This window comes from Vigna umbellata, chromosome 11, assembly GCF_029865625.1.
Source record: "Vigna umbellata cultivar VRB3 chromosome 11, Vumbellata_1.0, whole genome shotgun sequence".
Taxonomy (NCBI): domain Eukaryota; kingdom Viridiplantae; phylum Streptophyta; class Magnoliopsida; order Fabales; family Fabaceae; genus Vigna; species Vigna umbellata.
The window spans coordinates 14,035,860-14,063,824 of record NC_142175.1 but is presented as its reverse complement, the minus strand read 5'-3'; the positions used below and the strand labels follow the sequence as shown (position 1 = coordinate 14,063,824).

Here is a 27,965-nt window from a genome sequence, read left to right as displayed (position 1 = left end):
GACATGATGTTATAGGGTTGTTATGGATAGGTTGACCAAGAGTGTTTATTTCTTGTCAGTGTGCTAGAAGTTATATATGATTAAGTTGGTTGAGTTGTGCATCAGGATATTGTAAGGTGGTGCAAAGTGCTAATTAGCATGTTTACGATAGAGACCCAAGGTTATATTTAAATTTTGGCAAATCCCATAAGAAGAAATGATGAACAGTTTGGAGATGAGTATCATTTACGGACTAATGGTAAACAAAAAGGATTATTCAAACTATAGAGTTGAGGTTGAGTAATTGTCCTTAGAAGCGATGGCTAGGCCAATTTATACTCTTGAGCATTGTATTAAATAGCACAAAGGCATAATTTAAGTCTAATAAGTGTGTTGGGGTACAATAGGTTAGATGAATCTTGATGGGTGTTATATGACGAAATAAGGATATTATGTCCTTATCTCTTACCTAATAAGTGAATTTTTTAGATTGATTTTTTTTGTTTGGGATAATATAAACCCTATAAACGCACCCCTCCTCTTCTATCATTCTCTCTTTCCCTTTCTCTACCCCCACCCTCTTGGCCCCATTCTCTCTAGTTTTTCCTCTCTTCACCTTAACACGACAACACCTTAGAGGAGAAGAGATCCATCTCTTTCAAATTTTATTCCACCCATCATTGTACAACCACATGTCGGGGGAGATCTTCATCCTTTCCAAATTTTCTTTTACCATAGAACAAGTCAATCTCTTAAACTTAGGGTTTTGTTTAAGGCCAACTATTTTTTAGGTAAGGAAAGTTAGTCGTAACCTTTTCATGTTTGATTCCATTATTTGAAATGATGAATTTGAGATGGGTTGTTGTGGTTTTAAACTGATGATGTTCATGATTTTGGTTAAGATGGATTTATCTATTTGTTTGGGGTTATTGCTTGGGGGAACTAGTTTTGGGTTTCTATTGATACAACATTTGGACAACACCACAAGATCATCGGGCGCCATCTGAAAATTTAAGTCAGAGAGCCTAGAGGTCCATGGCATCGAGTGCCACTTTTGAACCATCGGGCGCTCTTAAGACAGTGAGTTCCATGAGGTTTTAGCTACCCCTATTTTTCTGGTTCAAGTCATCTCTGAAAAATTAAGATTTTTTCTTCGTTAATCGTTGGAGGAGCTAAAACATTGACAAATTGTTCTAGACACATGAATATTCACTTTGACTGTTTAAATTTTAAGTTGGATGTTTGTAGTTAAAGCAATTGTTAGTGTAAGATTCCCAAAATTTAAGTTATTGACATCTTTGACATTTGTTGCTTATTTGGTGCATAACGTTTTCCATAGTTACCCAATTAGGTTTTAATTTGAATGTAAGAACATAAGTTTTCGAGTTTTGTGGAAGTTGTAGTTTTATTTTATTTTATTTTAAATCTCCAACGATTTTTTTGCACATGTGATGTTAAGTTATTGTGTAATATACTTAAGATGGTGTGACATGAAAAGTAATGTATGCATGTTGATGTATTGTGAATCATGAATATGTTTGAATTTACGATATCTTTGTTTGTTATGGTGTGATGATTTAAGATTGCATGAGACTATGTTATATTCATGACATGTGATGAATGAGTTATGTGTCATAGGTTGTTCTATGACTATTTCTTGTGATAGTGTTTACCCATTTGGTAATGTTTATTGAGAATTATATTGAATGTAGTTTCCATAATGATGTAAGGGAATGTACAAATTGAAATGATTGGTGCTAAGAGATGTGTTCTATGGAACTATGATATTGTTATAAGTATGAAAGTGGAGGAATGGAGTGGAATGAGAAAAGATTTGAATTGTATGCTTGTTTAGGGTTTTAGTTTCTAAGAAAGAAGTACAAATCCTTGTTAGTTTAGTGTTATGGATTGACCAGAGATACGTGTTGGGCATAAGTCATTTTATACTAGTATTAGACTTACAAACTCACATAGAGTGTTCTAGTTTAGGTGGTAAGAGTTGAACGAGGTTCTTATAGCAGGATTAGGGGTGAGACTTCTCGTCGGGCGATGCCATAAGTTAACTTACCATATCAAGAGGAATTTGATCGGTTTGTTAGACCAAGTGGAGCCAGAAGTGTTGCTGCAATACATTACAAGGTTTTATGATAAATGTAAGGCTTCTTAGGTCCAAGTTAATGAATAAATTTGGATTTGAGTGTAGATTTAATATAATTGTTTTGTTATGAACCGATGCAAAAAGACCTGATTTATTATCTTGGTTGCTATGAATTGAGGCAAAAGATCTCCTCTTTTGTCTTGGTTCAGAACCGAGAACCGAAACAAAAAATAAACTATCTTTTTTTGCTTCAACGGGATATACTTTGGTTCGTTAATTACTGTGTATAAACAAAAATAACCATTGTCATTTTCCTTTATTACACTAGTGAATATAATACTTAGTTTTAAGTATTACTTTGTTAAACCTAATAAATTATTTTTTACTAATTAAAATATTAAAATTCTACTGATAAAGTTACTTATAAGAGTTGATTTACTTATTTTCTCCTTATAAAGTTTTTTTTTTTTTTAATTGTAACTGGTCTATTTACTCTTGATATACATCTTTTAACTTTTAAGTAGAGTGGTAATCCGAAGATAAATAAATAATATTAAAGGACACAAGAGAGCTATTTTTACCACTAGAGGAGCATTTAAAAAGTTATGAAAAATAACCGTATTTTAGAAAATATTTTGAAAAATACCCTAGGAATTAGTTATGCTTTAAAACTCGGATGGTTATTGAAAAGAATAAATTTTTTAAAGTAACTTTTTGTTTTTAATTCTTCTTTAAAATAAGTAATATTTGTCTTTTGAAATATAATTTCTGTTTGAAGTTCTATATGATTTCAATTTGTTTAAAAATTAAACTCTAATTTTAAAATACAATTTGATTTATTTTTTCAAAAATTAAAAAAAATAAGTTATATAATAAAGATTTTTTAGTAAAGGGAAAATTAAAGATGTACTTTAAAATATGACTCCGTCTTTATTATTCATGTTGATAAATGATTTCTTCTTAGGAATATCAGTGTTTGGAATCACTTATTCTTCTTATGATTTTTTAAAATTCATAATTAAAAATAAAATACAGCTGGAAGTAAATAAATGCCACATGATGTGATGAGTAATGAAAAGATAGAATATAAATAATTTATAGGATAAGTTTGAGGAACCACAGTCAAAATAAAATCTTTGACCAATTAAAATCCTAGGAAATGATATTTGAAAATCAAAAGTTTTGTAAGGTATTATTATTTTCACATTTAATAAATTTTTATAGACACCTTATATTTATTATTTTATTCTTTAATCTCCTTTTCTCATTATAAATTTAAAAATGATCAATTTTTAATACCTAAAATACTTAAAATGAGTTGTAACCTCCTGTGTAAAAAAGATATTCTTTTCGTATGTTTTGAATTTTTGTGAAGGATTAAAAATCTTTGTAAGAAAACATGTAGGTTAATTAATAAAAAATGAAACTGTGAGGTGGACCCATTTTGCAGGAATGTTACCAAATATATATCATCACAGGCACACAGTATTGGTTGCAATTCAGTCATCCCTTGTGACCCTTCCATCTTCCTCCATGGCTCCATCAAACCCTTCCATTCCTATCTGGTAAGTTTTCACCTTTTTCTTCTTACTTTTTGTTCTTCATTTTTGTTCTCTGATGTTTGGTAATGTTCCATTTTTTTCTTCTTGTTTAAAAAAATATCAACTTTTTTTTTTGGTTAACAAAACCTGCTGATCATTTACAATATCAATGTGATTTGGACAAAACAGTAATCTAGTTTGTCAGGAAACCAAGAAGGGGTTTTTCTGAGGCTTTTGACCATGTTGATTATGGCTTGGTTGTTATCAATTTATTTGTGTTCTACTGAGATCTTGTGAAGATCTTAAACCTTACCCTTTAAGGCTTAAATGTTACCCATGTTTGAAGATATGTCTGCTTCTACATGTAAAAATGTTGATTATTGAAAACTTTCTTGTTTTAAGTCTCGTGTAAATGTTGTTGAACTTGTTAAAAGATATTTCCACTAGACTTTTGTATGAAAAAAGTGTTTGGTTTTAAACATCATAGTTTAAGTTGATCACAGTGACACTGTACATACCCCTTGTTCACTGGCTCCACTCTTCTAATTCTCAGAAGATGCTGCATGACACAAGAAAGTGATGAGACAATGTTGTGCCTACCAATTAACTGCTGAAAACTCTTGATTTGTTTTGCATATTACATCTCTCTCATTGTGGGCTTTCAACATTTTATTTTGTCTTGTTGGAGTTTGAAAAGCTATTCTTTCACCTTTTTTTAACTGTGAGGCCATGGTTAATATATTTAGCTTAATTCCTAAGTGCTGAATGAAGTGAGCAACAATTTTCTACCTTTGTATACACGCAGTATTTTGTGATAATCTCTGCATTAGTTGGCTGAAATTTGAAAAAAGGCAGTGAGTGTATGGTTATTCATTCTTCAGTTGACGCTGTCTTGTGTTATTGCAGTTACCAGGATGAAAAGGAGAATGGTTCTCCAATTGCAAGCAATTCTTGTGACGATAAAACCTTTGATCTTCAACCAGTGTCACCTAATTCTTCTGGTGAAGGTTTGCCGTATGCACCTGAAGGGTGGCCAAATCCTGGTGATATATGGGGCTGGAAAGTGTTGAGCAGGACAAACAAGGCTGGATATTTTCTAGATAGGCACCTTTATCCGCCAAAATCTCTTCAGATTCCTTCTAACAAGAGACATAGCTTGAGAACCAAGCCTGATATTGAGAGATACATCGAATCAAATTTTCCTAGCATGAGCATTGAAGCATTCTTTGATTTGTTTAGCTGGCAGATACCCTCTACTGGGAAAACTCCCACAAAAGGTTTGCTGCATATTACGGTTTTGCAATTTTCTTTTCAACCTGGTGTTTATATTCTCTTCCATTTTTCCTGCATAAAAGACCTACCTGTCTTGGCTTACTTGGTCTCCTGTTGATGACATTGTGTAATACTAGATTAATAGGATGACATGTTAGTGATGATTTCCATTTCTGATTATTTCCTCTGTTTATTTTTTATGTGTGGTGGTGGGTCGGTTGTCTTTCTGAATTGCTTGCAAAGTGAAGGTGACGAGATGAACATTTTAGTCCTAAAATGAGCAAGTCAAGTCAAGTTTGTGAAATAAGTTGGGATACTCTTATATATGCTACTGAAGAACTTCACTTTTAGCTCAGATTCTAGCAACTTATGTTTCCTTTCTTCATTGTATATGTTTCTGATTAAATGATGTATATATGACCTTTTCTAGCTGTACAATCTACGCCCATTACCCCTGCACTGAAGGCAGTGGAGATTGAAGAAGATACCACAGAACAGATTAGCAGCACCCATAGGAAGTTAAAACGTAGAACACAAATCCGCTGTCAATCATCTAGGAAATCTTCCAGACTAGGTGCTCGTGTAGGTCGTCAGTCTTTAGCCCCTGATCAAGATGCAAATGACATTCTTAATTTATGCATTCTGGACGATGAAGTGGTGAAAACTGACACAACTGAGATTTTTTATGGCAATATGGATTGTGAAAAAGGATCTGGCATGGAGATATGTGGGGAGAAGAAGTATCCCATTGTGACCACTGTTTTAGAGAATTTTGAGGACTATCTTGATAACTTGGAGGACATGCTTGTTATGCCTCATTCTCAGAGTTCATCAGATCATGTGGCTCCTTCCACCAAAACTATGGATGATCAAACGATAGAGTGCTGCAAGAAGAAGCTTTCTACCCTTCTTGCTGGAGACTTCTCTTCTTTGGTTTCTTGTAACCATGCTGTGATAGAAGTTGCAATGCTTGCATCACAAATCTGCAAAGATGATACCCTCAGTGCTGATCAGATAGCAAAGTTAAAATTGGTGGAAGAAATTCCCTTAGCTAGTGTGGCTTTCCATGAGGCCAGTGAGAACGTAGAAAAGGCAGACAAATTCTTGGGTGACTTGGAGGCCAAGAAATGCAAAGTTATGAGTCTAAAAAGTGGCTACAAAGACAAAGTAGCTCAGTTGCAGTCTGAAATGGAAAGAACACTTCTGCAATCCAAGAAATTGATGATCAAATTCAGAAGCTTCAATCAAAACGAAAGGAGATATGTGATGCGTTAGAAATCTTGCAAGAGCATAAAGTTGAGCTGACTTCTGGGGAATCAAGTGTTGCCAACTCAATTCTAAAACTTGTTGGGGAGATTCAGCAAGGATTATCTGAAAAATCAAAATGGGAGCTGAAGAAAACCATTTCTGTTCAGAGTGTAGCTGAGATACAAGAGAAGTTCATCACTTTAAGAGGATTAACATTTTAATCAAACTCTTTTACTTGTTCTCATCCGGTATAAGAACTTTTAGATAGCCAGCTGACAATTATCTATCTATATTTCTAAGTAATGAGTCTAAGTCTATGTAAGTTGAGTCATATTATGGGACCTTAGATTGTGACAATCACTGAACTACTGTTAGAATGTGACAAATTAACTGATTTGCAATCTCCTTTGTTTTGTTTCTAAATCCCATATTATCTCAAGGAGAACTTTTTCTTGTATTCAAAACAACTTCTCTCTTTGTCTTAAGAAAAACACTTAAAATATACTGTGGAAAGTCATAAAAACTTAGTTTCAAAGGATATTTTTATTTCCTTATCTCAAGAGAGATAGAGGAGATTATTAGAAATAGGATAATGACACTTGAACAATCATTTTTGACAACATTTAGACACGCGCACACGTGTCAAAATCTGAGTGGTCCATTTTCATTTAATTTTTCCAACTGGACCACTCAGATTTTGACACGTGTGCGCGTGTCTAAATGTTGTCAAAAATGGTTGTTCAAGTATCATTTTCCTTAGAAATAACTTTGTGTATTTGATTTAGAAGTGACATAATTGGAATATTTGTGAAACCTGTTTGATTATAGTAAAGCTCTTAAAGAATTTCTTATAAGATAATTGGACGTTGTTTATTAGATTGAGTAAACTAGAATAAAAAGATAAGTTTCTGTTCTATTTCTATTATACATTTATCTTGCAAAAATGTTTGATATGTTGGTGTTTTTAACACAATTCTTTCCAATTAACATTATATACTCTTTTTATGGAAGCTATTTAGTATTGTTTTGAATTGAATATAGATTAAAACATGTATTAGAGTTATTTCTCAACCAAATTTAATTAAAGTTTTTTCAACGAATATTGACAAAACTATTTTTCAATTGATGTTAGCTATGATTTTTTAATCGACAACAATAATTTTCTTTTTATGTAAGGAAAAGTTCTTGTAGAACCCTGGAAAATTAATCCTGATAAACACCTTGTCAAATCAATATTTATGAAGGGAAAACCCCTCTGCAGTGCATTAAAAACGCACATGCACTCCCTCTGTCACAATGCCAAGTGTCACCGAAATAGAATGGGAATCAGTAATGGGGATACAGGTATCGACAGGGGAGACGCACGATCGTGCGGATGTGGGAAGGAACAAAATGAACTTTTCTGGAAAACCCTTCCTCTCCCTTCTGCACTCATCTTCTTCCCTTCAATCTCAGACCCCATTTTTCTCCAGCTTCTCTCTAAAACTTCTTCATCTTCTCTCTAAGATAACTCACCATCAACATCTCTGCTTCCATTTCAGAAACCATAGGATCGTTCACGGTGTCGTGAGCTTTCAATTGAACCGAACACGTTAGGATTTTGTGACTGGTAAGTTCTCGTCCCTGAACGATTCTCCCCTTTCGTTTCTGCGAACCAATTTCTGGTTGCATGCATGAGTTATAGGTCTTAACTGTATATGATTTTGGTATCTTAGATTAAGTGAAGATTGTGGAGTGATTCTTTGGGTAGAAAACTGTGAGAGAACGAGTGAAAACCCTAGCATTTGGAAGTGCACTACTGAACCAGGTAAGGGAAGCTTTAGTAATTTAATTTAATACTTGTTTGATGTGTATGAAAGCAATGAAGTGTACTGGATGTCTGAAATGCATAAATATTTGATGTTTAAGTATGCATGAACGAGCATGGTTGCACTGGATGTATATGATGAATATTGTTTGAACTGTATGCTGAGAATGAAACGTATGATTTGGAATATGATTAAATTTCTGTATGGTTTGGGATGATAATATGAATTTTGTAATGTATGAGATTTATGGTGGAGAGAAATTATAAGTTATGAATCGTATAAAAACTGTAAAGTTATTGTAAATGAAAAATCTGGAAAATATCATATTCTCTGCTTGATAATGTACGCTCGTCATCGAACGGTCTTATACCGTTCGGTTTCCCTTGAAAAGGACTTAGAATAAGAATTCTTTCATTCGGAAAGGATCCTGATGAAGAGCGAGCGTCCTTTGAGTGAAGGGTTAGGTTTGAGCGTTCGGCTCAGCCTAGCGTGTCCAACGATTGAAATAAATTGAAGTGTATTTAGTAACGCTCGGTTTTATATTCCAGCGTTCGTCATAGGTAGCGCTTAGTCTTATACTGAGCGTTCGTCCAAATGAGCTCTCGGTCTTAGATTGAGCGTTCGTCCTGGTTAGCGTTCGGTCTAATACCGAACGTTCGTTCTAAATGAGTGTTCGTTCTATTTAGTGCTCGGTCATTTACCTAGCGTTCGTCCAAAGCAGTGTTCGGTTTTATAACTGAACGCTCGTCCTTATCATTGATTCCTGAGCGAACGTAAATAGCGTTCGTTCAAATTATTAATTGACGTTCGGTCATTGACTGGCAGTGTTGTCTTCTGAATCAAATTATACTTTGTTGTTTATCTAAATATTGTGTAATGTATTTATCCTTGTGATTCAACCTGGAGTCTTTATACTTAAAATTTCTCTAAGTATTACTCAGATCTTTTGGAATCAAGTCATTTAACTTATTTAAATACTCTTAACGTCCGTTATGGGACAAGGGTTCGTTTCTTTTGTTCAGAACGTGTAGTCAATGTACTGCAATACGTTCGTCCTTATTTATTAAAGGATGAACGTTCGTTATTTTATGGAAGTGGAACAAAGAATGAAAATGTGAATAATAGAAATGGTTAAGATGTGCGAACGTTATTTTAAGTGAAATATTGAAAGTGGAATTTGAACGAACGTTCCAAGGAGGAACGTCTATATGATCTGAATGTGTTAAGTTATCTAGTATGACCATGGTAAAGCTGCTGATGGCTGTTCATCCTGATATTCCGTGAGTGCTCGTCCTCATGTAGAGGGGAGTAGGTCATGCGTGGGAATGGCAGGAGGCCCTAGTCCTATTGAGTACTTTGGACTGATAGGGTTAACCTCGGGTGGCAGCTGATGGACGGTTCCAGTTACTACATCACCCGGTGCACGAACGCCTGTAGATACATGGCTTCATACAGTCCGGACAGTCTTTCTTGTGAGAGTTTGAATGAGTTATTATATGCTTGGATATATATATTGCTGTATGAATTGTATGATTGATTGTATATGTTAAAATATGTTGATTGTATGAATTAAATTACCTAAGCTTACCCTTGCAATTTCCTTGTGTTGTCTACTGGTTATGTACGTCCGTCTTGTCAATGCAATGATCATCCGTGTGGATGTGAGCAGATGGGGAGGCGCCACTTGAAGAGATGCTAGAAGAAGAAAATTTGGAGGACGCTAACCTTGTTGAAGTAGAGATTAAGGCCGAGCCTTAGCGCGCTCGTTAAGTTTTAGTATTTGGTGTATCTGTATAGCGATTTTGGGGACGTTCGGTTATTTATTTTGTAAAATCGTTCGTCCTGAATCTTGTATATTTTGGAAGATTTTACTGAACCTGGTATCCGTTTAGCGTTCGGCTTTAATAGCTGATTTTAGTTAAGACTGCACTGTTTAACTCTGTAAATGTGATTAGTTCTAATTAATGGTGATTACTATTTATTGGGATGTTACATTTAGTGGTATCAGAGCAGTTTTGTTCTTTTAAGGACACTGTAGGGTTATGAGTGCACTGTGTTTTTGCTGTGTGCTTATTGCATGTTTAACGAGTTATTATTGTTTTAACTCTTGGACATAACTAACGCTCGTTTGTTTTTCTCTGCATCCAGAGAACAAATGGCACCTAGGCTACCTCCTCCTCCTCAACCGAACGAGTCTGATACGTCCAGCAACACTAGGTTGTTGGAAACCGTGGTTGAAAGGCTGCATCAACAGAACACAACGTTACTGGAGCAGAACGCCACGTTGATGCAACAAAACCAGGCTGCTATGCAAGGTTTGGAGGCTTCACGTGTCAATTCTGAAAACACGCAAAGACAATTGATGGAGATTCTTGCTGCCACCAGAGGTGCGCCTGGAGCATCCTCTTCAAACGTTGCCCAACCGAATGCTGAATGGAGTTTGGAGAGTTTCCTTCAGCATCACCCTGCCAAGTTCAGTGGCAAGTGTCTTCCGGACGAAGCTGATCAATGGCTAAGGGATATGGAGAGGATCTTCAATGCCAAAAGGTGTCCGGATGAGAACCGCTTGGCATACACTGAATATCTATTAACTGGAGAAGCAAGCCACTGGTGGGCGAGCGCGAGAGCCATCTTGACAGACGCTCAACAGCCAATCACTTGGGAAGTGTTCAGAAAACAAGTTCTATGAAGAGTACTTCCCTGACAGCGTCCGCTTTGCCAAAGAAGTTGAATTTCTGCAGCTCGTCCAAGGAGGGTATGTCCGTCTCCGAGTATACCAACAAGTTCAAGCACCTTGTGCGGTTCAATACAATGGCCACCAGTGAAGAGTGACAATGTCGGAAGTATGAGAACGGCCTAAGGAGTGAATTGAAAGTTATGATTTCAAGCTTGTGCATAAGGACGTTTCCTGCCATGGTGGAGAGGGCCAAGGTTTTGGAGAAAAATATGGCAGAAGCTGAACGACACAAGAAGCAACAACAAGTGAGTAGGGGACCCATAGTGTCCAGGGGAGGTTCTGTTCAAAGAAGGTCCCCATACGTTCGTCCAACTCAATCCCCTGGCGGATCAAAAGCCTTGGTCACTGTCGGCCAATCTTGACAGCCAAGGAGCTTAACTTGTTATCAGTGTGGAGGACCGCACTACCGGTGGGCTTGTCCACAATTATCAGGAGGAAAATATTGTACTCGTTGCAGGCAGAATGGGCACTTGGAGAACGAGTGCAATATGGGAGGACGAGCGGCAATGAGGCCGCCGAACGCTGGAAGAACACAACAAGGGAGAGGTGGACGTGCGCAAGCAGTTGGAAGGGTTTATGCAATCACGGGTGCTGAAGCTGCTCGTTCAGGTACACTCATCACCAGCACTTGCGTGTTATATGGAAAGCCTTGTTGTGTATTGTATGACTCGGGGGCAACTCATTCCTTCATCTCGAAGGCGTGCGTTGAGAAACTGGGGCTAGTGGAGAGTGAATTACAGTTCGACTTGGTGGTGTCAACCCCAGCGGCTGGTGGGATCAAGACGTCTACAGTTTGTGTAAGATGTCCTATAGAAGTTGAGGGGCGTAGATTTAAGGTTAACCTCATTTGTTTACCCCTTCAAGACTTAGAGGTGATTTTGGGGATGGATTGGTTGACTACCAATCGAATTCTCATTGATTGTGGGAAGAAGGAGTTAGTCTTTCCGGATGGAGAAGAGGAGGAGTTAACAGTTACGCTCGGTCAGTGGAAGGAAGACATCATGGAAGGAGCGAGCTGTTTCCTGATAATGACGTATGAAGACAACGAAGTAGAGCGTTCGTCCAATGTTGAGAGCAGTGGAGGACGAACGGTAGTGGATGAATTTTCGGACGTCTTTCCGGATGAAGTTCCTGGTCTACCTCCCGTTCGTGAGGTTGAATTCACGATCGACCTGGTGACAACTGCTGCACCCATCTCGGTTCAACCTTATAGAATGGCACCAGCTGAGTTGGTCGAGCTCAAGAAGCAAATTGAAGAGTTGATGGATAAGAGGTTCATCAGGCCGAGTGCTTCACCTTGGGGAGCGCCTGTGTTGTTGGTAAAGAAGAAGGATGGTAGCTCTCGGCTCTGCATTGATTATAGGCAACTTAATAAGCTGACCATCAAGAACAAGTATCCACTGCCAAGGATAGACGACCTACTGGATCAGCTGCAAGGTGCGTGCGTATTTTCAAAGATTGATTTACGTTCAGGCTATCACCAAATTAGAGTGAAAGAGGGGGACATTCCGAAGACTGCCTTCCGGTCTCGTTATGGTCATTATGAGTATGTGGTGATGCCCTTTGGAGTAACGAACGCACCTGCAATTTTCATGGACTACATGAACAGAATTTTTAGGCCGTACCTGGATAAGTTTGTTGTAGTATTTATTGACGACATCCTCATATATTCAAAGAGCTTTGACGAGCATGAAGACCATTTGAGGATCGTGTTGAGCGTGTTGAGGGAAAAGGAATTGTATGCCAAGAGATCAAAGTGTGAATTCTGGATGAAGGAAATCCAGTTTTTGGGGCACGTCATTTCTGCTGGAGGCATTTCAATGGATCCAGCCAAGGTGAAAGCAGTACTGGATTGGGAGAGCCCACGTTCGGTCACAGAGGTTAGGAGCTTCGTGGGGCTCGCGGGCTACTATAGGCGGTTCATTGAGGGATTCTCTAAGATAGTAGCCCCTCTGACCTATCTCACCAGGAAGGATCAACCGTTCGCCTGGACCGATCGTTGTGAGGAGAGCTTCCAGGAATTGAAGAGGAAGTTAACGAGCGCTCCTGTGTTGGTTATTCCAGACACGGCCAAACCTTTTGAAGTGTATTGTGATGCGTCGTATCAAGGTTTGGGCTGCGTGTTGATGCAGGAAAGGAGGGTAGTGGCGTACGCTTCTAGGCAGTTGAAGGTCCATGAGAAGAACTATCCCACACACGACTTGGAACTGGCAGCAGTCGTGTTTGCATTAAAAATCTGGAGGCATTACCTGTATGGAGCAACGTTTCAAGTTTTTAGTGATCACAAGAGTCTCAAGTACCTCTTTGATCAAAAGGAGTTGAATATGAGGCAAAGGAGGTGGCTGGAATTCTTGAAAGATTATGAGTTCGAACTGTTGTATCATCCTGGAAAAGCTAACGTGGTGGCGGACGCTTTGAGTAGGAAAGCAGTCAGGGTCTCGACAATGATGGTGAAAGAGCTGAGCTTGGTGGAAAGTTTCAGAGATCTAAGGTTACAGTTCGACTTAGGAGCGAACGTTATTAGATGCTGTAACCTTAGAATTTCCAGTGATGTGTTTGACCGAATCAGAATGAAGCAGCGTGAGGACGAAGAATTGGCAAAGATATTAAGTGCGCTCGGTACAGATCAGGCTAAGGGGTTCAATACTGGAACGGACGACCTATTACGCTATATGGGTAGGACGTGCGTTCCTAACGACGGCGAACTGAAGAGAATCGTCCTGGAGGAAGGGCATCACAGCCGTCTTAGCATGCATCCTGGCATGACTAAGATGTATCAAGATCTCCGTTTATCATTCTGGTGGCCGGGAATGAAGAGTGACATTGCACGTTTTGTAGCGTCCTGTTTAACTTGTCAGCGTGCAAAGGCCGAACACCAAAGACCAGGCGGGTTACTGCAGCCATTGGAGATTCCTGAGTGGAAGTGGGACAGCATCTCAATGGACTTTGTGACTCATCTACCACGTACGCTCAAGAATCATGATTCTATCTGGGTTATTGTAGACCGATTGACTAAGAGCGCCCATTTTCTACCAGTCAACTTGAAGATGTCGATGACCAACTTGGCCAAGTTATATATTAAGGAGATCGTTCGCTTGCATGGAGTCCCTTCGAGCATCATTTCAGACCGAGACACGAGATTCACATCTCGTTTTTGGCAATCTTTGCAAGGAGAATTGGGAAGCCAGTTGCGGATGAGTTCGGCTTATCACCCTCAGACAGACGGCCAATCTGAGCGAACCATCCAGACGCTCGAGGACTTATTGAGGACGTGCGTCCTGGATCATATGGGAGTATGGGATGAAGTCCTGCCGCTCGTTGAATTCACGTATAATAACAGTTTTCAAGCAAGCATAGGAATGGCACCATTTGAAGCCCTCTATGGAAGGAAATGTCGAACGCCATTGTGTTGGTTCCAAGAAGGTGAGATTGTATTAACCGGACCTGAATTGATCCAGCAAACAACCGAGAAGGTGAAACTGATCCAAGAACGATTGAAGACGTCTCAAAGCAGGCAGAAATCTTATGCTGATAAGAGAAGAAGACCCTTAGAGTTCGCTGCTGGAGATCACGTGTTTCTCAGGCTGAATCCAATCACTGGAGTGGGAAGAGTCCTTCGTCCAAAGAAGCTTTCACCCAAGTTCGTAGGACCTTATCAAATTCTGAAGAAGATTGGATCAGTAGCGTATGAGTTAGCTTTACCACCTCAACTGTCCAACCTCCATCCAGTCTTTCACGTTTCTCAACTCCGGAAGTATATAACTGATCCATCACACGTACTGGAGTTGGAAGACGTCCAGCTTCGTCTAGACCGAACGCTGGAGATGCAACCAGTATGTATTGAAGACGTTCGCACCAGACTCTACAAAGGAAAGGACGTTCGTCTTGTGAAAGTGGTGTGGGACGCAAAGACTGGCGACTCAACATGGGAGGTTGAAGAGGCTATGAAAGGGTTACATCCTCATTTGTTTCCGGGTAAGCTTTAATTTTCGAGGATGAAAATTTTTGTAGGTAGGGGGAATGTAGAACCCTGGAAAATTAATCCTGATAAACACCTTGTCAAATCAATATTTATGAAGGGAAAACCCCTCTGCAGTGCATTAAAAACGCACATGCACTCCCTCTGTCACAATGCCAAGTGTCACCGAAATAGAATGGGAATCAGTAATGGGGATACAGGTGTCGACAGGGGAGACACACGATCGTGCGGATGTGGGAAGGAACAAAATGAACTTTTCTGGAAAACCCTTCCTCTCCCTTCTGCACTCATCTTCTTCCCTTCAATCTCAGACCCCATTTTTCTCCAGCTTCTCTCTAAAACTTCTTCATCTTCTCTCTAAGATAACTCACCATCAACATCTCTGCTTCCATTTCAGAAACCATAGGATCGTTCACGGTGTCGTGAGCTTTCAATTGAACCGAACACGTTAGGATTTTGTGACTGGTAAGTTCTCGTCCCTGAACGATTCTCCCCTTTCGTTTCTGCGAACCAATTTCTGGTTGCATGCATGAGTTATAGGTCTTAACTCTATATGATTTTGGTATCTTAGATTAAGTGAAGATTGTGGAGTGATTCTTTGGGTAGAAAACTGTGAGAGAACGAGTGAAAACCCTAGCATTTGGAAGTGCACTACTGAACCAGGTAAGGGAAGCTTTAGTAATTTAATTTAATACTTGTTTGATGTGTATGAAAGCAATGAAGTGTACTGGATGTCTGAAATGCATAAAATATTTGATGTTTAAGTATGCATGAACGAGCATGGTTGCACTGGATGTATATGATGAATATTGTTTGAACTGTATGCTGAGAATGAAACGTATGATTTGGAATATGATTAAATTTTTGTATGGTTTGGGATGATAATATGAATTTTGTAATGTATGAGATTTATGGTGGAGAGAAATTATAAGTTATGAATCGTATAAAAACTGTAAAGTTATTGTAAATGAAAAATCTGGAAAATATCATATTCTCTGCTTGATAATGTACGCTCGTCATCGAACGGTCTTATACCGTTCGGTTTCCCTTGAAAAGGACTTAGAATAAGAATTCTTTCATTCGGAAAGGATCCTGATGAAGAGCGAGCGTCCTTTGAGTGAAGGGTTAGGTTTGAGCGTTCGGCTCAGCCTAGCGTGTCCAACGATTGAAATAAATTGAAGTGTATTTAGTAACGCTCGGTTTTATATTCCAGCGTTCGTCATAGGTAGCGCTTAGTCTTATACTGAGCGTTCGTCCAAATGAGCTCTCGGTCTTAGATTGAGCGTTCGTCCTGGTTAGCGTTCGGTCTAATACCGAACGTTCGTTCTAAATGAGTGTTCGTTCTATTTAGTGCTCGGTCATTTACCTAGCGTTCGTCCAAAGCAGTGTTCGGTTTTATAACTGAACGCTCGTCCTTATCATTGATTCCTGAGCGAACGTAAATAGCGTTCGTTCAAATTATTAATTGACGTTCGGTCATTGACTGGCAGTGTTGTCTTCTGAATCAAATTATACTTTGTTGTTTATCTAAATAATTGTGTAATGTATTTATCCTTGTGATTCAACCTGGAGTCTTTATACTTAAAATTTCTCTAAGTATTACTCAGATCTTTTGGAATCAAGTCATTTAACTTATTTAAATACTCTTAACGTCCGTTATGGGACAAGGGTTCGTTTCTTTTGTTCAGAAACGTGTAGTCAATGTACTGCAATACGTTCGTCCTTATTTATTAAAGGATGAACGTTCGTTATTTTATGGAAGTGGAACAAAGAATGAAAATGTGAATAATAGAAATGGTTAAGATGTGCGAACGTTATTTTAAGTGAAATATTGAAAGTGGAATTTGAACGAACGTTCCAAGGAGGAACGTCTATATGATCTGAATGTGTTAAGTTATCTAGTATGACCATGGTAAAGCTGCTGATGGCTGTTCATCCTGATATTCCGTGAGTGCTCGTCCTCATGTAGAGGGGAGTAGGTCATGCGTGGGAATGGCAGGAGGCCCTAGTCCTATTGAGTACTTTGGACTGATAGGGTTAACCTCGGGTGGCAGCTGATGGACGGTTCCAGTTACTACATCACCCGGGTGCACGAACGCCTGTAGATACATGGCTTCATACAGTCCGGACAGTCTTTCTTGTGAGAGTTTGAATGAGTTATTATATGCTTGGATATATATATTGTTGTATGAATTGTATGATTGATTGTATATGTTAAAATATGTTGATTGTATGAATTAAATTACCTAAGCTTACCCTTGCAATTTCCTTGTGTTGTCTACTGGTTATGTACGTCCGTCTTGTCAATGCAATGATCATCCGTGTGGATGTGAGCAGATGGGGAGGCGCCACTTGAAGAGATGCTAGAAGAAGAAAATTTGGAGGACGCTAACCTTGTTGAAGTAGAGATTAAGGCCGAGCCTTAGCGCGCTCGTTAAGTTTTAGTATTTGGTGTATCTGTATAGCGATTTTGGGGACGTTCGGTTATTTATTTTGTAAAATCGTTCGTCCTGAATCTTGTATATTTTGGAAGATTTTACTGAACCTGGTATCCGTTTAGCGTTCGGCTTTAATAGCTGATTTTAGTTAAGACTGCACTGTTTAACTCTGTAAATGTGATTAGTTCTAATTAATGGTGATTACTATTTATTGGGATGTTACAGTTCTTAAGTTGACATTGATATAAATTATTTTCTAGTTGACATTATTGATATTAATCAATATATATAATAATTATTTTGTGATTAATATTTGTGAGATTTTTCAACAGATTAAACTATTTTTCTTTCTGTGTTAATTAATTTTTGGGTTAAATATGTTTTTAGTCCCTAAACTATTGACCGTTTCTGGTTTTCGTCCCTCTTCCAAAGTAAGGTACAATTTGGTCCTCATTCTTTAGAAAAACGTTCGTTTTAGTCCTCAAAATTTTGTTTTTAGTCCTCGTTTTAGTCCTCAAAACGTTCGTTTTTTCGACTAAAACGAACGTTTTTTAAAGATTGAGGACTAAATTGTACCTTACTTTGGAAGAGGGACGAAAACCAGAAACGGTCAATAGTTTAGGGACTAAAAACATATTTAACCCTTAATTTTTTTCATTTATAATAATAATAATTTGGTGATAATTGAAATATTTTATCCAAACACATTAAAACTAAAATTTATTATTTTTTTTATAAAAATAGAATTTAAATATTTATAATTTAAATCTATTATCCTTTAAATAGAAGTTTTCTTAAAATAAAATGATTATTTTATTAATTTTATCTTTTAAATAATTGTTTTTTCAAAATTTAACTATTCTTTTAATGTGATCATATTTTAAACTTAATCGTTTTTTTCATCATAAAACTATCTATAAAATAAATAAAAATTATTTATGATAAAATTATAAATTTATTTATACTTAATTTTATAATAATAATAATAATAATTTTGTTATTTTTTATCAAGCACATATATTTTTAATACTTTTACAATAAATACAATTCAAATTCAGTATATTTTATTTTTTATGAAAATTTGTAAATTTATAAAAACAAAATATTCAAAAAGATATTTTAAAACAATCAAACTTAGTATATTTAAAATTTTCAAAAATGCTAAAATTTTCTCTACAAACATAAACTAAATAAATTTAATTAAAACGATCATAAGCATGCAAATCAACAAATCTTTCTTAAGCCAAAATAACAAGGTTGTTTCATATGCACTTTCAAACATTTCGTCATGCACTCTCAATTTCCAAAAATAGTCTTAGGTTACACTTTCATCATTAAATTTTAAAATTCAATAAAAGAAAATTTTTTTATCAGATTTCGAAATCCAATAAAAAATTTCAAAAACTTTGTCGGATCTTGAAATTCGATGAAGAAAATGAAAATTTCTACCTAAGCTTTCGAAATCTGATGAAGAAAATAAAAAATCCTTCATCAGATTTCGAAATCTGATGAAGAAAAAATCTTTTATCAGATTTTAAAATCTGATGAAACACAAAAAGTAAGATGTAGAATTTTTTGAATTACAGAAGACAATCTTAGAATTTTTAAACATTTTAGAGGTACAAGATGAAATGATTGAGGGTGAAACAACCGAATAACATATGTTCCTCGAAAGCTCTTATTAGCCAAGTTATTTATTGACACTTGAAACCCTCTTCCATTAGTAATACACCATGTGCACTTCACTACAAATTACTTCACAATTAATCCATCAATGCATACACTACAAAAATCTGTAATTTTTCTAGGGGTTATCTTTAGCATTACCGGGGGTTTTAACCTCTCTGGAAAATATGTTTCCCACGGTTGCAAAAATCACTGGGAAAACAGCGTCACAAAATTACTAGCGATTTTCGAAAAAATCGCTCCTATTTCTAGGGGTTTTTGGAAAACCGATGGAACTAACCGGGGTTATGCTGAACCGCTCCTATTTCCAAGGGTTTTCTGGTAAACTGCCAGAACTAACCGAGGTTTTGCTGAACTGCCCCTATTTCCAAGGGTTTTCTAGAAAATCGCTGGAACTAACTAGGGTTCTACCAAACCGCCGGAAGTAACTGCGTTCGAAAGAAATTCCCCTATTTGTAGAGGTTTTATCCAAAATCGCCGGAAATGCATCCAGAATATAGGCAACCAAATGATATAATCTAAAATTGAATATTATTATATAAAGTAAATCAACATATATTATTAAAGACAAAGATGTTCAATACTATAAAAATTAAAAACAACGATGTTCAATACTAAAAATTAAAGACAAAGATATCTATGGTTGTTCTTCTTCGTTACATCCATCGACACACTTCCTTTTTTAGATAGCTACAATATAACATAATAGTTAGTCGATTATATATTTGAAAAAAGATCATACAAATAAATTTATCAATTATTACCGATGATGGTTGAAGTGTAGCAAGCTGGGATGACAATTGGCCTAGATAATTTTGCAGCAATAATTATATCATTATCTTCATTTCATTGACTTGTGCTGTCAATGAAGATACCTGTAACAAATGAAATTATTTAAAAAGCAAGAAAATGATATCTAAGAAGTTAGTCATAAAAATAAACCAAGTAATTGATAAAATATTCATTAACCTGAGTTTCTAATTCAACATTAGAATCATAAGCTGGAGATGATCCCCTATGAGAACAAGCATGGACTCCAAAGATTTTCTACATCATTATTAGTTTAACCTGAATGTATTTATGTTTTAATATAATTTTCATTCAAAATATACGTTTATGGATTATTATGGACTGTTATGGCTGTAAATATATATGAAAGTCTATTTCTGTAGTTGGGAATATAGTAGAAACATACCTCATTTAAAAAAAAAAACTCGGTTAAGGTCATACCCAATGCAGAAAGGCTGGCGGACTGAAAGAAAAAACAAAAATGAGCTTTACTGCCTGGGTTAGGGTTACAACCGAGGCAATAGAAGGGGACTTTATGCCTTGGTAACCGAGGCAGTATGTCCTACGAAAAAAAATAAAAAAAATCAAAACATCTACTGCTTTGGTTAAGGATGACCCGAGGCAGTTTCTCACCCTTTTATGCCTCGGTTCGCATTCGAGACAAAAAGTAATAGACTTATTGCTTCACTTAGATATGCCTCGGTTCGGGAACCACTGCCTAAGGACAAAAATAACCGCTGTCGTTTCTCCTGACTGCACTAGTGAAATGCTCACAAATTCTTTTCACACTTACATTACAATCACCATACTTCTGACAGTAAAATTCTTTATATAAATGGTTTTTTCTTCCACAAAAGTTAAAAAGAAATAATGACAGACACATATTTATATTTATTTAACATATATTATAAAAATAAAATGGCTTAATTACCTACTTAGTCCCCATGTTAGGAGGTAATTTTCTGTTTAGTATCCGGTTTTAAAAATGTAGGCATTTGGTACCTATGTTTTGAAATTTGTATCAATTCAATCCTATCCAGTTAACGGCGTTATAATTGATGCGAGAAATTAAGGACCTTAATGATAGCCTGGGTGGAATAGCTATCAAATGTTTGAATGCATCTTCATTAACGTCCTTAATTTCTCGCATCAATTATAATGCCGTTAACTGGATAGGATTGAATTGATACAAATTTCAAAACATAGGTACCAAATGCCTACATTTTTAAAACCGGGTACTAAACAGAAAATTACCTCCTAACATGGGGACTAAGTAGGTAATTAAGCCAAATAAAATCATCACAAAAAAAGTGAACTTTTGAATTTAAAAAAAAGTAAAAAATAAAAAATAATCTCAAATGAATGTAAATATTATTTCTGTAAACAAAATTTAGGAACCCTTTTGAAATGTTTAGAAAATTACTGGTGATAAATATTTATATTTATTTAACATATATTACGAAAGTAAAATAATTATAAAAAACAATTTTTTTATATTTTTAATAGAAAAAAAGTAAAAATAATATCAAAGAAATGTAAATATTTGTAGGTATGAAAGTATCATTTTTCTTTCTAGTATTTATAAGAAAAACATACACATATAATATATATATATATATATATATATATATATATATATATATAATTTATATTCTAATTTTTCCAATAATTATCAGACTTACGAGGTGCACATCATCCACTGATAATAGTTCTTCTCGCTGTCGTTGTTAAGATATTGCAAACCTATGTGCCAATCTTTGTAGAATGTCGATTATAACGACCATGTCCAAAACTGTTAGCCACCTTTCATAAAAGACAGCACGTAACAAAACGAACCGTTTTATTTGGCTGCTAAAATATTTTGAAGTCAAACACTATTGGAAGATTAAAGTCAACATCTGAATATATAAGCCATATTTTTTGTTCTAATCATTGTGCTAACAACTTCGATGTTGATATATTCTGGATAAAACTAACGTGCTTTGTGTATTTAATTACTATTAATTAATTAGTTCTAGCAAAAGAACATACAGGCATGGCCATGGAGAAGCAAAAAGCTACAAGCAAAGGTAAAAGAAAATGAAGAAATCAAAGTTGAACCACACCATGGCTGGAACGTGTACCTTAGAATTTCAACATTACCCTTTTAACTTTTCTCTATATAAAGACATAAGATTAAGACATAAGACACATTCCACCTACGTTCAATCAAATTAATATCATTCATTAAGTTGGTATTATTGTTGCTAAAGCCATAGCAGGTTGATTAACCAGAAGCTATGGCAAGTTGTTAGTATTTTAAGGTTGTGAAAGGAATAGTTGATGGGATAGAAAAAATGTAGAGATAGTTGAATGTAGAAGTAGTAGTTGGAAGAAGTGTTGTAGTTGTCTTTGTTGTTGTAAATGCTGGCTCATACAAATGGTAGATATTGGCTTCTCACAAATGGTAGACTTCATGGGTATTTATAGACCCATAGATTATTCTAGAACATTTTAGCCACAACTTATGTGGAATGTTCTAGATTTTTACCTATGTAGAATATTCTTGATTTTTTTTCCTATCTTAGACTTTTCTACAATATTCTAGAACTTGTGTTACATTTCTTTTCTTTTATCTAAGGAGCTTCTATATTCTTCTAGAAATTGCATTATACTTTAATACTATTCCTTAATGCAAATTCGGTAACTCCAAGCATTGTGCACAGTAGTTCAAATCTTGGTCGTGGTAATGCCTTTGTAAATATATCTGCAATTTGGTCTTCTGTTGGGTAGTACTCGAGTCGTATTTGTTTAGTTGTCTCTTCATCTCGAATGAAGTGATATTTAATGGCTATGTGTTTTGTTCTTTGATGATGGACTGGATTTTTTGCTATTGCTATTGCCGATTTGTTGTCGCAGTAGATAATAGTTGGTCCAGCTTGTGGTTCATCCATTTCTTCAAGTATTCTTCGTAGCCATATTGCTTGACTTGTGGTTTCAGCAGCTGCTACATACTCTACTTCTGTTGTTGATTGTGCCACGGTTGCTTGCTTCTTTGATGCCCAAGATAAAATACCCGATCCTAATGAGAAAGCATATCCTGACGTACTTTTCATGTCGTCCATTGATCCTGCCCAATCACTATCTGTGTAGCCAATCATCCTTGAGTTAGTCATGGTTTTGTACCATATACCAAACTCCTTTGTGCCTTATAGATATCTTAAAATTATTTTTCCTACTCCATAATGAATCTGACTTGGCTTTTGCATGAATCTTGATAGAAGACTTGTAGCATACATAATATCTGGTCGTGTGGCTGTGAAATACAGGAGACTTCCAATTAAACTCCTGTAGCACGATGCATCTGCCTCTTGTGCTCCATCATCTTTTTGTAGTTTCTCGTTTACCACTAGCGGAGTAGTGACAGGTTTACAACCATTCATCTTGAACTTCTTTAATAGAGCTTCAATATATTTCTTTTGAGAGATAAATATACCTTCCTTTTCTTGTTTCACCTTGATGAGTCACCATTTTTCACTATAAACTTAGCTTTCCACACCATATTTTGTTAGTGAATTGTGTTTAATTTTTCATTTTTATCTCATTTTCACTATTTGGGCTCAATTTCAAGACTAATTCTTATTTTAATTAATTTGAACTATTCGGGCTTAATTATTTCAATCATTTTGTGCAGGACAATCATTGTTGAAAGGTTGAGAAAGAATCTGCTGAAGATGATCGAACGGTCTGCTACTTGACCGAACGGTCTTCTAAAGGCTTGACCGAACGGTCTTGGAAGCTGCATAAGAGTCTTGACCGAACGGTCTTCTAAAGGCTTGACCGAACGGTCTTGGAAGCTACATAAGAGTCTTAACAACGGTCCGACAAAGTGCGCCAGACCGAGCGGTCTATTGAGGTCTACACCGAATGAGCAGCTATCTCCTGAGCACTGTTGAATATAATGGTCAAGCACCATGAACCGAACGGTCTTGGAGTGCATGACAGAACGATCTGTTGTAAGCCTGCACTGGATGGCCGAGCATGGAACGGTTTATGGAGCATTGACCGAACGGTCTAATGAAGACATGACCAAATGGTATGTTGAGAACCTGCAATGAATGGCCGAGCACGGGAATGGTTTTGTAGTGACCGAACGGTGAGCTAGAGCCTGAACCGAATGGACGAGCACCATAGAACCGAACGGTCTCAACAATTGCTCTTGACCGAACGGTCTTGTAAATACTGCACTGCACACCATCACCTGAGCCTGTAGAGAATTGCTGAATGACCGAGCGGTCTGAGCCTTCAGCACTGAACGATCAGATGCAGTAACCAGAGGAACTTAGCACAGTGTTGGAAGCACATTCTAGGACTTCAAAAGGGTGGCCACGTCGAACTTTAGAGCTTTTTAGGCCCAATTTTTAGGTCATTTCTGTAGGACAACCCACTAGAAGGGCAGTTTTGTCTTTTGGGGTCTATATACCCCAAAATCACCTTCAGTTTACGGAAGTCTCCCACCCGCCATTCACGTTCTCTGTTCTTGGGAACATCTTCTTCCTCCTCCCCCTTTGGGGAGGTTTAGGTTTTGTTTACGTTATTTTTCAATGAATGTATGAACTCATTTTAATTAAATTGCTTTTGTGTTTCAGTTTCTGATCTTCCATTTCCATTTACAGCACTTGCATTTACATTCTCTCATTTTAGATTCTAGCTTCAGATATTCCATTTTCATTACAACACTTTTGAATCCATGTTCTATGTTGTTTTCCATTTGATTTTTGTATTCTAGCTTTCATTTTCGTTGTGCATTTCCATTCATATTTAATGTTCATTTCTAGTACTGTTGCGCCTTAGGTTTCTCTCCGCGTTTCTGTAATTTCATTTTTGCGTTTCTGCATTCTGTAACATTTTGTTTCAATAATTTTAATATTGTTCGGTCATACACTTCTGTGTAGGACCGTTCGGTCTATTCGTGTTGGTTATAAACGACCGTTCGATCTCCTTGTCAGGACCGTTCGGCCTAGGAACATAGCCGTTCGGTCTCTAACACGCTTGCTGTTAGAACCGTTCGGCCTTTTGAATAGGACCGTTCGGCTCTGTGAAGAACACCGTTCGGCTTTTTCTGCATTCAATTGTTTAGTTTTCAATCTCATTTCCATTGTCTTGCTTTATTACCGTTCGACTTGTCTTGTTTATTTCCTTTAGCTTGTATGCTTTTACATTGTAATATCGTTCGGTCTGTTAGAGACCGAATGACCCCCTTCATCTTTTGCTTACGTTACCGTTCGACTTTTGTGTTTTGCTCATTTCTATTTCGTTGATTTAGAGATCGTTCGGTCTCAATGTTAAGACCGTTCGGTCTACTGTAAGACCGTTCAGTATTTATGTTTTGCATATTTCTATCATTGCTTTTAATTATGTTTAGTTGTCTTTAATTTCCAATTTTAATTTAATTTAATTTTCCTTGCAAAAACATTTTTAACCCCCACTACGTGTTTGACCTAAGTCTCGAACCACATTTCGTCCTTGAGAGACGACCTAGGAGTCACTTCCTAGCACTATATTGCATTCTTTAATCATCTCTATATTGTTTCCTGTATAGATAAGATCATCAACATATATAGAGACAATGAGATGGTACTGACCTTGTGTCTTTGTTGAGAGGGTCGCACCTCACACAAAAGTTGTTTGCAAAATTAATACAGTATAGACTAGGAAGTGACTCCTAGGTCGTCTCTCAAGGACCAAATTGCGGTTCAATCAATAGGTCAAACACGTGGGGGGGTTGAAAGTTGTGAATGCAAATGAACTAAATTCAAACACGAATATAAACACTGATGTAAATACAGAATTAAAATGGTTGGTCATTAAAGCTAACATTACAACTAAATAAAAGAAAACTTGCGTAACTCACTTGAATTGAAATTGTTAAATCAGAAATGCATCTTCCATTAATTAAAGGCAATGCATAGAGCGAGAAGAAAATTTTAAAAGAAACACATCATCCATTTGAAATATAATTGTTAAATCAGAAAACGTAATATTGCAGCTGACAAGCATGAGAAATGAAATTAAATGCGCAAGGTGTGGAAAGCGGCAGTAGACATAAAACATTCAATGCAAAAACTTTAACTAATTTAAAGGAGTGAGAATTAACTTCCGTGTGACAATGAGCATTGAAAGAAATGGTGAATAAGCACAAAATGATTTAAAAGTTAGCAAACATTCATGAATGTATTCAATATGAAAATTGTAACCAAAAGATCAAGCATTTAAAATAATCTGAAAGAAGGCCCTTGGAGCTCATCTCACGTGGACATGGCAGCAGGAGCCCTTCTCCCTAAGCACACGTGTGTTTCTTCCACCATCCAAAACTCTGGACCTGTGACCGAGCTGCTCTCCTCTAGTTCAACGTTTTCAGTTCAGCAAAGTAATGAGCACGTGCACACCGAAGCTGGACATGAACCTCCAAATAAATGCCCCGTGCTCCACCTTTTCTCTAAAATTAAAAAATGCTCCCCTCTCCATTCTCCATCCCGTAACCTTCCATCTCTCAATCTGCACTCATTCCCGTGCACTCCTCTTTTGCTTACATGTTGCACCGTCTCATTCAATGCTTGCCGGACGTGAGCCTTCAACCGTAGCCCTCCATGTGCGTGACCTTCCAATGAGAATATATCCAGCTCTCTCTTGTAGGTGGTGGCTGATGCCTTTTATGAAGAATGAATGCCCTCTTTTTTTTCCGTGCTGCTGGATCCAGGTCCGGGCCGTGGTATCTTCAGGCTGCTGGATGCTTCCACTTTGCTGGGAAAATGAAGATGTGGGCCGTGTTGCTCTCGATTATGTGCTGCCAGCGTGGCTTCTTTGTGCACCTCCTCTATCACCGTGATGAAGCTGGATGGGAGCTGCTACTCAAAAGTGCTAGACTGCTGTGTTGGACGTGAATGAAGCCCCTGGACGCGTGTGCTGCTTGCTCCCGTGTGCTCTTTCATTTTTCTGGCCCGAATTAGCGTGGATCTTCCAATTGAAGCACCTCCTTTTGCTGCTGCCAAGCTGGACCTCTTCAATTGGGTCGTGAGCTTCTCTTTCCGTAACACTACTTCTCTTAACAATGCTAATTCAATAAAACTCTAACATTTCATTTTGGAATTCCTCCTGGTCGTGAGCTTTACTAAGCCAATGTAAAATAATGTGAGTGGTGGCCCCCTCATTCCTTCCAGCTTCACGGACTCACACACTTAATTTTCCAAAGAAAAATTCTCCAATGTGGCAGCTCGCACTTTTTCCTCTTAAAGCACAATTGTGAGATGTGGAGGCCGTGAGTGCCTCCCAAGCTGTTGGATTCCATGTTTAAGAGTGTTGGGAGGTTTTAGCACTGTCCAATGATCAATTCCAGCCACCACAATTACTAAACAGCAAGCAAACAATGCAACAGATTAGAAATCACTCAAACAGTAATCACTGGACTGACATATGAGAGTAAAATAAATACTGGGAACAGCACAGAACGAATTTGAACAAAGTAAAAACTATAAGTTAAAATAGACATCCAGACGAAACTATGAAAAAAAATTGCATGGAAAACGGATAAGAATTGAACTCAAACGAAGACACACAAGTTGACACAACATTCACGCGGCAGCCAGCGAAAATAAAAATGGCTAAGATGCATTGGCTCAATTGCCATTTCTCATTTAGCTTTCAAATGTCCCAAAAAGTTATCCAAAATTTTCCCGTAATTAATAATGCAAAATAATAAGCTCAGATAATTCAAATTAGTTAAAATAAGAATTTCCGATCAAATTAAGCACAATTAGGAAAAACAGGAAAATACCGGACGTTTAAGCATAATTCCCCGACTAATTCTAGCACATTAAACTAAGTGAAGTGAGGAAAATATTGGTTCATCAGTCTTAATATATAGTGTTGGCTCACTCTTGCTCCTCCTGAATCCTTGATCGATGAAGTATTTATCAATCTTGCTATACCATGCTCGAGGAGCTTGCTTTAGGCCATATAATGCTTTTTTAAGTCTTAGTACTTTGCCTTCATTGCCTTCGTTGATGAAGCCTTGTGGTTGTTCAACATAAATCTCTTCTTCGAGCACCCCATTTAGAAAGGTTGACTTGACATCCATTTGATAAATGTTCTGCAAGAGCTATTAAAACTCTAATTGTATCTAAGCGAGCAACTGGAGCAAATGTCTCATTGTAGTCTATTCCTGGTTGCTGTGAATAGCCTTTGGCAACCAATCTTGCTTTATGCTTTTGTATAGTTGCATCAGGATTGAGCTTTGTTTTATATATCCATTTCACTCCTATGATGTCTTTTCCATGAGGGCAATTTACGAGTTCCCAAGTGTTATTCTTCTCAATCATTTTAATCTCTTCTTCCATAGCATTGAGCCATAC

General features: G+C 37.0%; 2 pseudogenes across 1 annotated transcript; both read left to right on the top strand.

The window, feature by feature from the left end:
- LOC148191023 (pectinesterase 2-like) overlaps window positions 1-27,965 on the top strand; it is a 55,185-nt pseudogene that overhangs the window by 22,148 nt on the left and 5,072 nt on the right.
- On the top strand, window positions 3,526-6,561 carry LOC124820620 (uncharacterized; annotated as a pseudogene). Its single transcript, XR_015782997.1, has 3 exons — window positions 3,526-3,642; window positions 4,525-4,895; window positions 5,321-6,561. The product of XR_015782997.1 is annotated as an uncharacterized LOC124820620 (transcript).